The following is a 12,053-nucleotide window of genomic DNA, read 5'->3' as shown; positions in this document are numbered from 1 at the left end:
GCAAGTCCTTCCAGGTTTCTCTGAACTTCTCCTGCTCATTGTTTCTTACAGCACAATAGAATTCCATTACATTCATATACCACAACTTTTTCAGCCGTTCCTCAATTGATGGGCAGCCCCTCAATTTCCAATTCCTTGCCACTACAAAAAGAGCAGTTATAAATATTTTTGTATATGTGGGTCCTTTTCCCCTTTCTTATGATCTCTTTGGGAAAAAGGCCCAAAAGTGCTATTGCTGGGTCAAAGGGTATCCATAGCTTTATAGTCCTTTGGGCATAGTTCTAGCTTGCTCTCCAGAATAGTTGTATGAGTTCACAGCTCCATGAACAATGCATTAGTGTTCCAATTTCCCACAGCTTCCTCAACATTTATTATTTTCCTTTTTTGTCATATTAGCCAATCTCATAGGTGGTACATCAGAGGTGTTTTAATTCGCATTTCTCTAATCAATAGTGAATAGCATTTTTTCATATGGGAATAGATAGCTTTGATTTCTTCATCAGAAAACTACCTGTCTATATCTTTGACTATTTCTCAATTGGGGAATGACGTGGATTCATATAAATTTGATTTAGTTCCCTATATATTTTAGAAATGAGGCCTTTATCAGAAGTACTGGCCATAAAAATTGTTTCCCAGCTTTCTGCATCCCTTCTAATTTTGAATTCATTGCTTCTGTTTGTACAAAAACTTTTTTAAATTTAATGTAATCAAGATCATCCATTTTGCATTTTATAATATTCTCTATCTCTTGTTTGGTCATAAACTGTTCTCCTTTCCAAAGATCTGAAAGGAAGACTATTCCTTCCTCTCCTAATTTACCTACGGTATCACCTGTTATGTCTAAATCATGTAACCATTTTTACCTTATTTTAGTATAAGGTGTAAGATGTTGGTCTATGCCTAATTTCTGCCATACTATCTTCCAGTTCTCCCAGCAGTTTTTGTCAAATACTGACTTCCTATCCCAGAAGCTGGAGTCTTTGGGCTTATCAAACACGATATTACTAATGTCATTTACTACTTTGTCTCCTGTACCTAACCTATTCCATTGATCTTCCACTCTATTTCTTAGCTAGTACCAGATCATTTTGATGACTGCCACTTTATAGTAAAGCTCCAGATTTGGTACAGCTAACCCACCTTCCTGTGCATTTTTTTCATTATTTCCCTTGATATTCTTTTTTTTTTTAATTGTATAGTCGTAGTAGGTGCTCTTTATTAAATAGTAGTAGTATGCAGGACAATTCAGGTAAAGTGAGTTGCTGATGAATGAAAGGTCATGTGGCTATTAAGTGTCAAGTGTCTGGGGAAACATTTGAACTGAGTCCTCCTGGACACCGTTTAGATGATTCCAATTTTGTTGGCAACATCCAAAGCATCATAGTCTGGAGCCAGTCGGACATAGGCCTTCTTCTCTCCATCAGGCCTGATTAGTGTGTTGACCTTGGCCACATCGATGTCATAAAGCTTCTTCACAGCTTGCTTAATCTGATGTTTGTTGGCCTTGACATCCACAATGAAGACAAGGCTGTTGTTGTCCTCTATCTCCTTCATAGCAGACTCAGTGGTCAAGGGAATCTTAATGATGGCATAGTGGTCAAGCTTGTTTCTCCTCAGGGCACATTTCTTGGGCTGCCTTTAAAGCCTTAGAGTCTTGGGTCGCCAGAAGGTGGGGGATGTCCAGATCTTCTTCTTTTTGTGGCTGTGCACACCCTTCAATACTGCTTTCTTGGCCTTCAAAGCCTTGGACTTGGCTTCCGTCTTGGGGGGAACACCCGCTTCCTTCTTCGCCTTCAGCGCGATCTTAAGGAAAAGGATTCCCTTGATATTCTTGACTTTTTGTTTTTCCAGATGAATTTTGTTATTATTTTTTCTAGCTCTATAAAATAATTTTAGGTAGTGTGATTGGTATGGCACTGAATAAGTAAATTAATTTAAGTAGAATTGCCATTTTTACTATATTCACTCTGCCCATCCATGAGCAATTGATATCTTTTCAATTATTTAAATCTGGTGTGATTTGTGTGAAAAGTGTTTGGTAGATTATAACCTGCCCTCCCCTCAAACCAAAACACCTTGGACCCTCTGAAGCTGGGAACAGTAGCAGAGCCAAGAAGCAGCCCCAACCCCACCCCCCAGTGGAGAGTTTAAAACCAAATGAACATGAGGCCAGGCAGGCTGAGAAGAAGCCCAACCATCCCCCAGGCCACGCTGTAGGTTGAACACTGTTTCCTGGAAGCAGTGCCACACTTAAAGAAGGAGTTAAAAGCCAAGAAATAGTAAGCCAGGATGAGCAGGCAGAGAAAGCAGAAAACCATCGAAAACTTCTTTGGGGGTAAGGTAGACCACAATACAACCTCAGAAGAAGAAGATAATAACAGGGTCAAAGCTCCAACATCCAAAGCTTCCAAGAAAAATATGAACTGGTCTCAGGCCATGGAAGCTTTCAAAAGTGACTTTGACGAGAAAGTAGGAGAAATAGAAAGAAGATATAGAGAAAAGGAGCAAAGAATGGAAAGGGAAATGAGAGCGATGCGGGAGAGTCATGAGAAAAAAGTCAACAGTTTGAAAAGCCAATTGGAAAAGGATATTAAAAAACTGTCTGATGAAAATAACTGCCTAAGAATTAGGATTGAACAAATGGAAGCTAGTGACCTTATGAGAAACTGAGACACAGTAAAGCAAATCCAATTGAATGAAAAAATAGAGGGCAATGTGAAATACCTTCTTGGAAAAACAGCTGACCCGGGAAATAAATCTAGGAGAGATAAGTTGAAAATCGTTGGACTACCTGAAAACCATGACTAAAACAAAAGCTTAGACACCATCCTCCAAGAGAATGTGAGCGAAAATTACCCTGGTATTCTAGAAGCAGAAGCTAAAATAAAAATTGAAAGAATCCACCGATCACCTCCTGAAAGTGATCCCAAAAGGAAAACCTCCAGGAAAATTATAGCCAAATTCCAGAACTCCCAGGTAAAGGAGAAAATATTGCAAGCAGCTAGAAAAAAAGTAATTCAAATACTGTGGAGCTACAATAAGGATAAAGCAAGATCTAACAACCTCTATATTAAAGGACTGGTGGGCATGGAATATGATATTCCAGAGGGCAAAGGAACTGGGACTACAGACAAAAATCATGTACCCAACAAAACTGAGTATAGTCTTTTAAAGGTGAAAATGGGATTTCAATGAGAAGGAGGTCGTTCAGGCATTTGTGATGAAAAGACCTGAACTGAATAGAAAATTTGACTTTCAAATACAACACCCTGGAGAAACATAAAAAGATAAATTGGAAAAAGACTTCATGAGGGATATTAAAAGATCAAACTGTTTACATTCCTACATGGGAAGATAATACTTTGAAATCATAAGAACTATCTCAGTAAGAAAATCACAGAAGACACAAGTCTGAACTGAATATGAAGGGATGACATCTGTAAAGCATTTATGTTTTGTTTTTTGTGGAGCAGACAGGGTGGGGTGTCTTATGTCTGGGGCTGGATTTGAGCTTGGGGCCTCCCGGGTCCAGGGCTGGTGCTTTGTCCACTATGCTACCTCACTAATCCATGATGACATCATAAAAAAATAGGGATGAGGTGTAGGAGGAATGAACTGGGGGAGGGAGAAGGGGAGAGATGGTCTGGGGTGTTAAGGGCTAAAATTCTAGCTAAACTGTCTAAAATATCTAATGAGTGGTCACCAATAAATTATAAGCTTTAGCAAGAGTTAGACTTTTAAGCATTTATTAAGGAGAATAAGAATTTGGTAAAGAGAGAGAGAAAGGGCTAGATTCCTATCTATTAAAGGGAGAGCACATTTCTAGCTCCGCTCTCCACCAGAGTCCAGAGGAAAGAGCGCGAGAGTGAGCGCCAGTCTCTTCCTTCCTCCTCCCACTAGTCCGCGTCACTTCCTGATGCCAAAGAAAAGACTCCTAGTCTTGCCCTCAAAGACCTTCGCTTCATGGGCAGAACTCTTCTACAGTAAATCTCCAGCAGGCGGCGTTATTCCAATCGTTACAGGGGAGAGGTAGTTCAATGAAAGAAACAAGAAAAAAGCTTATGAAGTAAAATAGAAGAGGGGGGAAGGAGTTGGGAATTGTGTAAACTTTAATATCATCAGAATTGGCTCAAAGAAGGACTAACATACATACTCAAGTAGGTCTAGTAATATATTTTTGCCCTGAGTGGGGGGGGGGAGAGGAGGGAGAAAAGGGGAGAGAGGGAAGAAGGGAAGGAGGAAAGAGTAGATTGGGGAGAGAGCAGTAAAAACAAAACACTTTCAAGGAAGATGAAGATGTTCTGCATTACTGCATCAGTATGACATATTGAATTGCTTGATCTCATAGGGAGAGTTGAGGAAGGAGGGAGGAAGAAAAATTTAGAACACAGAATTAGCTCAGGGACCCTGATCTCATTGGAGTGGGATCACAGAGGGAATAGATTTCATACCCAATTGGGAAGAGTAATCTATTTAACCCTGCAGGAAAGTAGGAGGGAAAAAGGATAAGGAAGGAAGGGTGAAAAAAGGGAGTGCAGAGAAAGGGAGAGGATAGTCAGAAATAAAATACTTCTGAAGAGGAATAGGTAAAAAGAAGATAGAGTAAATGTCATGGGAAGGGAGTGGGATGGAGGGAAATAGTTATGATGATTGATTAAAATGGCAAAATGATTACTATGGCAAAAACCTACTTTGCTGGGCTTTTATGAAGAAAATTGTCTGTCAAGCTTAAGGTACTATATACAGGTTATAATGAACAGGATACTATCAGAAAAACCTGGAAAGACCTACATGAACTGAAGCAGAATGAAATGTACTGTATACAAAAAACAGCAACAGTGGGGGATGATCTGCTGGGAAGCATGTGGTTATTTTCAGCAAGGCAATGATCCAATATAACCCAGAAGGCCTTATCAAGATTGCAGCCCATCTGCAGAGAAAGAACTGATAATATCTGAAAACAGATGGAAACACATTTTTAATTTTTTCTTTTCCTCTTTGATAATTCCTTTATCTGAAGTTTTGTGTTTTTTGAGTGTTTTCTCTCACAACTACCTAATATGGGAATTTTTCCATGACTACTCATGTATAACTTATTTTCAGTTGCTTGAGTTCTTGTGGGTGCGCGTGGGAATAGATGGGGGAAGAGAAATTGGAACACAAAGTTTTTTTAAAAAATTGATGTTAAAATTTTGTTTTTACATATATTTTGGAAAATAAAATTCTATTAAAAAATGTTTGGTAATTGTGTTCAATTGGGTTTGTCTCAGTAAGTAGACTCCCAAGTATCTTATATTGTCTACCATTACTTTAAGTGGAATTTCTCTTTCTATCTCTTGCTGCTGGACTTTGTTGGTCATGTATAGAAATGCTGATGATTTATGTGGATTTATTTTATATCCTGCTACTTTGCTAAAGTTGTTAATTGTTTCAAGTGATTTTTGAGTTGATTCTCTAGGATTCCCTAAGTATACCATCATATCATCTGCAAAGAGTGATAGTTTTGTTTCCTCCTTGCCTATTCAAATTCCTTTAATTACTTTTTCTTCTCTGACTGCTAATGCTAATATTTCTAGTACAATATTGAATAATAGAGTTGATAATGGACATCACTGTTTCATCCCTTATCTTATTGAAAAGGCCTCTAACTTATCTCCATTACATATAATGCTTGCTGATGGTTTTAGGTAGATATTGCTTATTATTTTAAGGAAAGCTCCACCTATTCCTAAGCTCTCTATTGTTTTTATTAGGAATGGGTACTGTATTTTGTCAAAAGCTTTTTCTGCATCTATTGAGATAATCATATGATTTTGGTTAGTTTTCTTATTGATGTGGTTGATTATGTTAATAGTTTTCCTAATGTTGAACCAGCCCTGAATTCCTGGTATAAATCCCACCTGGTCATAGTGTATTATCCTGATGATCACTTGCTGTAATCTCCTTGCTAATATTTGGGGTATATTTGGGGTAATTCTAAGACAATTGTTACTAGAGACTCTATTCAGTGACTTTTCAACCATTATAGTGGAAAGGAAGCTTAAGTTAATGGCAAAATAGGAAAGATGCTAGATTAGCAAAAAAATAATTTAAAAGAAAATTAAAAGTTGTAGAATCATACTGAATGTAACTCCACAAGAACTTGACATTGTTGTTTTTTATCCATTTTTTCAAGTTTTCTTGCCACAGTTCCAGAACTTTTTTTTTTTTTTTTTTTTTAGTGAGGCAATTGGGGTTAAGCGATTTGCCCAGGGTCACACAGCTAGTAAGTGTTAAGTGTCTGAGGCCGGATTTGAACTCAGGTCCTCCTGAATCCAGGGCCGGTGCTCTATCCACTGCACCACTTAGCTGCCCCAGTTCCAGAACTTTTGCCACTACTTTTATACTGTATTTCCAGAACCATTTGTTTGACCTATGTTCTCTGCTTTGAAAGCTGATATTTGGGGACATCTCCACTTAGCTACTGCTGCCATCTGCTGCAGCTATCATTGCCTTCTGAGGTTTCTTCCTTGGTGGGAGTAATTGATAGTTTGTGAAATTGCCTGTGGCCAACATGATTTCAGTTATAATTAACATATTTTTAATTATTTTGTTGAAATTGCTAGGATGGTGCAGTGGATAAAGCACCGGCCCTGAATTCAGGAGGACCTGAGTTGAAATCTGACCTCAGACACTTGACCCTTACTAGTTGTGTGACCCTGGGTAAGTCACTTAACCCTCATTCTCCCCCCCCCCCAAAAAAAGAAAGAAACTACTTTAAATATGTAATGGTTTTATGACCCTGACCAAGTCACTTAATGTTTCAGTGCTCTAGCCAACTTCTAAAGCTAGAAGTTGCAGAAGAGATTTTGACTTGCAGTGGTAGATGGGGCTTTTCTCCAGGAGCTCCTCACACCATGAAATCTTAGGTCCAGTCTATATATACACACTACATTCTGCTGATATATAAAGGAATCATTCACTCTGTCAAGATTTTACCTCTTCAAGGTAAGTGAAGTGGCAGAGAGGTCGAGCAATGAGCAGGGTAGTGGGCTTGAAGTCAGGAAGATCTAAGTTCAAATCCTACCCCTGACTCTTACCAGTTGTGTGACCTAGAGAAGTCATTTGACTTCTCTTTCTCTGTCCTCTTATCTTTAAAATGGGGGTAATAGTTGCACCTATCAGGGTGGAGCCAAGATGGCAGAGGAAAGACATTAAATGCACAAAGCTCCTGATACAATTACCCTAAAAACAGCAATAAAAGAACCACCAGAGCAGAAAACACACAAAAATATGGGTTAAGGTTATTCTCCAACTATAGATAGATTGCAGGGAGGGCATACTGGACTACGAATAAAGGCCAACCCTGTGATCTCAGCAACAGAGACCCCATACATGCCGCCAGAGGAATTTACCCCAGAGCTTCTAAATCAGCTATAGCACCAGCGTCTTCTAGATTTGAGCATGTGGTCAGGTGAAAGGGACAGGGGAGAAGTGCAGGGGTATCAGCAGAACTAGGGAGAAATGTGGCTGTCCTAACCCAGTGGGAAACCAGGAAGAAATCCTGAGCAATAGGAGGCCCAGGTGGGCGAGGGGTGCAGGCTCACCAAAGCTAAGAACCACACCAAAGAAAGCTTTGCTGGTAGGTTGTTTAATAAGTAGACTTGTGGTTATCTTCAGACCAGAGAATAGGCCAGGAGAGAGAAAAACCTTTCCTCCCTCAAACCAAAACACCTGGGACCCTCTGAAGCTGGGAACAGTAGTGGAAGTGAAAAACAGGGCCACCCAGTGGAGAGTTTAAAGTCAAGTAAAAGATGAACAAGCAAAGACAGTTCAGAATTATAGAAAACTTCCTCAGCAATAAGGAAGATCAACCACAGGGCCCCTATATCCAAAGCTTCCAAGAAAAATATGAACTGGTCTCAGGCCATGGACTCTCTCAAAAAGGACTTTGAAGAGAAAGTAGGAGAGATAAAAGGAAGATGTGGAGAAAGGGAAGAAAGAATTGAAAGAGAAATGAGAGCAATGCAGAAGAGTCATGAGAAAAAAAGTCAACAGTTTGAAAAGCCAAATGGAAAAGGAGATTAAAAAACTGTCTGATGAAAATAATTGCCCAAGAATTAGGATTGAACAAATGGAAGCTTTTGAGAAACCAAGACACGGTGAAGCAAATCCAATTGAATGGGAAAAAATAGAGGGCGATGTGAAATATCTCCTTGGAGAAACAGCTGACCTGGAAAATAAATCCAGGAGAGATAATTTGAAAATCATTGGACTACCTGAAAAACATGACCAAAGCAAAAGCTTAGACACCATCATCCAAGAGAATGTGAGGGAAAATTACCCTGATACTCTAGAAGGAAAAGCTAAAATAGAAATTGAAAAAAATCCACCAATCACCTCCTGAAAGAGATCCCAAAAGGAAAACCTTCAGGAATATTATAGCCAAGTTCCAGAATTCCCAGGTCAAGGAGAAAATATTGTAAGCAGCTAGAAAAAAAGGAATTCCAATACTGTGCAGCTCCAATAATGATAAAACAAGACCTAGCAACTTCTACATTAAAGGAACAGAGAGCATGGAGTATGATATTCCAGAGGGCAAAGGAACTGTGACTACAGCCAAAAATCACATACCCAGCAAAACTGTTTATAATATTTCAGAGGAAAAAAATGGGATTTCAATGAAAAAGAGGACTTTCAGGCATTTGTGCTGAAAAGACCTGAACTGAATAGAAAATTGAAATTTCAAATACAAGACCCTGGAGAATCATAAAAAGGTAAACAGGGAAAAGAAATCATGATAGATATTAAAATGTTAAACTGCTTACAGTCATACATGAGAAAATAATACTTCCAACTCATAAGAACTTTTTCAATAAGGAATACACAGAGAGCACAGGCCAGAACTGAATATGAAGGGATGGTATTTGTAAACCATTTATGTTTTGTGTATCCTTGTCCTTTTTGGAGCAAACAGGGTGGGTTGCCTGGTGTCTGGGCCCAGATTTGAGCTCTAAGCCTCCTGGACCCAGGGTTGTTGCTTTCTCCACTGTGCTACCTAGTTAACCTATGATGACATTTTAAAAATAGGGGTGAGGAGTAGGAGGAATCAACTGGGGGAGAGGGAAGGGGAGAGGTGGAATGGGGAGAGGTAGCTTTCATGAATGTACTAAGAAAAAAGCCTATGGAGGGGAAGAGAAGAGGGGGAAGGAGAAGGGAAGTAAGTGAACCTCACTATCATCAGAATTGGCTCAAAGAGGGAATAACATACTCAAGCAGTTATAGTAATATATTTTTCCCCTGAGTAAAAGTGGGAGGAGAAGGAGATGGGGGGGGGGAGAAAAGGGGAAGGAGTGCAGGGAAGTTTGGGGGAGGGAGCTGTAAAAAGCAAAATACTTTCAAGAAAGGTGAAGATGTTCTGCATAACACCACATGTATGACATATATTGAATTGCTTGATTTTATAGGGAGAGTTGAAGAGGGAGGGAGGAAGAAACATTTAGGAAACAGAAGTAGCTCAAAGACTTTAACCTCATCAGACTGGGCTCAAGTAGGGAATAACACAAATACCCAATTGGAAAGAGTAATCTATTTAAATCTACAGGAAAGTAGGATGGGAAGAAGATAAGGAGGGAAGGGTGAATGAAAGGAGAGTAGAGGAAGGGAGGGGGCAGTCAGTAGCAAAACACTTTTGAGGAGGAATAGGGCACAATAAGATAGAAAATGGAGTAAATATCATTGGAAGGGAATGGGATGGAGGGAAAGAATTATGATGATTGACTACAATGTCAAAATGTATGGTGTGTTCTCTGCTGGGCTATTGTGAAGAAAATTCTCTATCAAGTTCAACATTGCATGATGATCATCTATGGTCTTCTCAGCAATACATTGATCCAAGGCAATTCCAAAGGACATATGATGGAAAATATCCTTTACATCCAGAAAAACAAACAACTTTTGAATCTGAATGCATATTGAACCATACTAATTTTACTTTGTAGTTTTGTTTTTGTTTTTTAGGTTTTTCCCTTTAGTTCTGATTCTTCTCTTACAACATGACTAATGTGGAAATGTGTTAAATGTGATTATACATATCTAACCTATATCAAATTGCTTGCTGTCTTGGGGAGAAGGGAGGAAAAAAAAGTTGAAATTTAAAATCTTATAAAAATTAATGTTGAAAATTATCTTTACATTTAACTGTAAAAAATAATATACTATTAAGATTGAAAAAAAGAAGGGGCAGCTAGGTGGTGCAGTGGGTAAAGCACTGGCCCTGGATTCAGCAGGACCTGAGTTCAAATCGGACCTCAGACACAATACTTACTAGCTGTGTGACCCTGGAAAGTCACTTAAACCTCATTGCCCTGCCAAAAAAAAAAAAGAAAAAAGGAGTACATTTTGTACTCTCTCAAAAAGGTCTGCAACTCCTTTTTAATCTTTTTGAAGCTGAAGATACCATTTATAATTCATCCTTTAAACTAATATTATTTTTTGACAGCTAATATTCAGGGCATGAAAACTGCCCCAGTGCTTCAATAAAAACTTCAAAAAGTGGCAAATTTAGCAACCTTTGGCTTACAATCTTTACTTGATAGAAGAAAAAATGGCATCGCACCCCTAAGAACTCTTAAAAATAAATTTATTTTATTTTTTCATTGAACAATAGGCTACTTTCTCTCTCTTTCCCTTCCCCCATTTGGAAAAAAGAAAGCAAACTCTCATAATAAATAACCATAGTCAAAAAAATTATATTCTCCGATTGTTCAAGATCACACACCCATAGTCTATAACATTCTATCAATATTTAGCATATTAGGTCATGGATCCTGTTGGCTGATCATTGTATCTTTTGGTGTTTTAAAACATTTCAAGGTTATTTCTCTTCATAGAGTTGTTATTTTATAAATTTGGAAGATAATATTGCCTCTACAGTAAGAGAGGCCATTTTTTCAATTAACCCAATTGATCAGTAAATATTTATTAAGTACTTACTATGTGCCAAATACTATGCAAAAAAAAGTAATAGTCCCATGGTGGTTAGCAACAAAGGTAATGAGTTCTGTTTTGTACATATTCATTTTAAGACATCTATTTTACATAGGCAAATTGAGATGTGAGATTAAAGGCCAGCAGAAGTAAAATACGTAGATTTGAGAATAATCTGCATAAAAATGATCATTTAAAATGATAATTAAATCCATAGGAGGTTATGAGATCACCAAGTGAAGTAGTATAGAGGGAGAGCAGAAGAAAGTACCAGATAGAACCCAGGGAAACACCTATGGTTAGAAGACTTCAACTCAGTGAAGGTCCAATAAAGAAGACAGAGAAATGAGGAAAATCAGAGAGGCAAACCAGAAATGAGTGATGTCATGAAAAGCTAGCGAGAAGACAATATGAAGGATGTAAGTGTAATCAGCAATCCCAAAGGCAAGAGATCAAAGGAAATGAAGACTGACAAAAGGCCAAAAGGTCTTCTGTAACATTGGAGAGAGCACTTTCAGTAGAACAATAATGTTGGAAGCCAGACTGTAAGGAGTTTTGAAGAGAGTATGAGGTGAAAAAAATGAAGGCACCTACCTTTCCAAGAATTTAGCCACAAATGGCATAAGAGATATTGGCCAATGGCTAGCAAACTTGGAAGAATCAAGTGAATTAGTGTGTGTGTGTGTGTGTGTATGTTTCACAATGGAGACATGGAAATATTTGTAGGTAGTAGGGAATGAACCAATAGACAGAGAGATATTGAAAATAAGTGGTATAGTGAGGGTGACAGAGGAGCAATCTGTTGAAAGACATAAGATGAAATGGGATTACTTGACCATCTAGAGGGGTTAGCCTTAGTTAGGAATAAGGCTACTTCATTTTTTATCTCTATCACCCCCAGCATCCTGTATAGTATAATATAGTATAGTATAGTATAGTATAGTATAGTATAGTATAGTATAGTATAGTATAGTATAGTATAGTATAGTATAGTATAGTATAGTATAGATAGATAGATAGATAGATAGATAGATAGATAGATAGATAGATAGATAGATAGATAGATAGATAGATAGTTGGAT

General features: G+C 38.2%; 1 pseudogene; it reads right to left on the bottom strand.

Annotated features, from left to right (window-relative positions):
- Nucleotides 1-1,290: 1,290 nt before the first annotated feature.
- On the bottom strand, nucleotides 1,291-7,379 carry LOC122751688 (annotated as a pseudogene).
- Between the last annotated feature and the right edge of the window lie 4,674 nt (nucleotides 7,380-12,053).

The sequence above is a fragment of the Dromiciops gliroides genome, chromosome 1, assembly GCF_019393635.1.
Source record: "Dromiciops gliroides isolate mDroGli1 chromosome 1, mDroGli1.pri, whole genome shotgun sequence".
NCBI lineage: Eukaryota > Metazoa > Chordata > Mammalia > Microbiotheria > Microbiotheriidae > Dromiciops > Dromiciops gliroides.
This window is presented reverse-complemented; position numbering and strand designations above follow the sequence as displayed.